Below are 2,010 nucleotides of genomic sequence, written 5' to 3'. Positions count from 1 at the left end.
GACTTGGCAGAGGAGTATGAAGGAGATCACAAAACGCTTGGGTGCTGTCGGTGCTACTCGCCTTCCAGGATGGGGACCGCGTGATCCTCACTGTGCCTGGTTGGAGACACTACAAGATATGGCTGCCAACCGATGTCAGTAGCGTTCTTGTTGTCAGTTTCTATCCAGATTGCCTGAGTGAATGTCTGGAGGTGTAGGCACCTCGGAATGATTGTGTTAAGCTAGCACTAAGTCCCTCCCCCATCCACCTTTATTCTTTTCTTTACAATAAGGCTTTCAAATAAGACATGGTTGTATGGCAGTGAAGCACCGGTGTTGAACACTGATGTCATGCTGTCGTTGATGATGATGATGATGACTTCTAATGCGGCTAGGCCCTGTTGGTGCCTTTTGAGCAGCACCAGATCCCCTGGTTTTAAAAGTATTTCGACCGCATTGAGGAGTATACCGCTGGTCACGGTCAGCCGTGTGGCGATCTGAGTGTGCGGTTTTAGAGGCGATTTTTTCTAACCCGTCCTTCCTCTGAGGAAGGCAGCATCACTGATTCTATGAACTTGAATTTACTGATCGCCTGGGGGAAACGTCTTACTGCCTTCTGTCAGAGGACATTACGACTTTATTCCATGAGCTCCTCGTAGCATGATTACTCGTAGTACGGTTTCTCGTCGCTCTGGGTTTGACTGCTCCCATTTGGCGATTCTGGCGTGGTTGCACCCTGTGGAACGAAGTCCCAGCCAATGTGCTCCACGCCGTCAGTTTTCTAGGTACAACACACATTTCTTGTTAACAGTCAAGTACTGTGCGGAATTCTATGAATCAAGTTGTGGTTGGTTGCCGGAATTTGTAGCGGTGTTCCAAGACGTCCTAGCTTAAATATTCATTCAACATGACTGCTTGCTCAGATGCCTCCCCGATTTTTTTCCGGTGTGGGACTCGCTTCTCTGAGCTGAGGGAGAGGCACAGTAGTCGTAGTATGACAAAGATTTTGTCTGTGATATCCATCCGGCTGATACCTCGGTAGCTCTCACAGAGCGCCGTATCACCGGTTTCGGATATAGATAGCAATGTAGAGGTTCCCTAATCCACCTGGAACACTGGCTCCCCAAGTTAAGTGGAAAAGCCTGTGATGAGGTCTGGCGACTGTTGGCCAACAGATTTTGCAGATTTCCACCAGGTTGCTATCTTCACCTTGAAATTTTGTGTTCAATAGCCTGATATTTGGGCTGATTCACATCGGCTACGAGCTTCGCTACGGATTATGTTCAGTACGAAGTTTGTGGTGTCTGCCATGAGTAATTGGTAACTAGGTGGACGTTTGTGTAGCGGGCGAAGTGTTAAGTCCATCTTTCCATCTTTCTCCCCACTTTTCTGGGATAGACTCCTTTTCCCAAATGCAAGCAGACAGATCGGACAAGCGCTGACTGAGGACTTCACCCCCGTCTTTGAACAGTGCGGGTAGAAGGTCACCCCCCTCCCGGGAGCTCGGTGGCGCTTGAGGGAACATATGCAGTCGTAAACCTCCGAGGTCGTAGGTGGTTCCACGTTCACCGTCCAGGGTTCTGCTTCACTTGTGGGCTCTAGATGGGTGCCGGCTGGTGGCCACGACAGTTGTTGTTCGAAGTATTCAGTCCATCGGTCGAGGCGTTCTTTGTTCGAGATGGTCGTTCCGTTCTGGTGTTTGATAGTTTCACTCACAGGTGGTTTCCGGGGACCGGTCGCACGGATCAACTGAAATAATCTCCGGGCATTACTGGCTTTCTGGGCCTCTTCTATTTCTTCGGCTTTCTTTGTCCACCATAGTTCACGGTCGGATCGCAAGCTCATTTTCACTTGGCGTCTGATAGCTCTTCGCACCGGGTTATGTTCGGAACCGGCTGGGATATTTCTTCGAGATTTAAGTAGTGCCACCGACACATTCGAAATTGTCATTTATTATCCGGCGTTGGTATTTTAACCAAGTTCCACATGTACAGACGGCTACTATAAACGATCCAATCATATATATATATA

The sequence above is a fragment of the Opisthorchis viverrini genome (assembly GCF_000715545.1).
Source record: "Opisthorchis viverrini unplaced genomic scaffold opera_v5_71, whole genome shotgun sequence".
NCBI lineage: Eukaryota > Metazoa > Platyhelminthes > Trematoda > Opisthorchiida > Opisthorchiidae > Opisthorchis > Opisthorchis viverrini.
Note: the sequence above shows the minus strand (reverse complement) of the source record.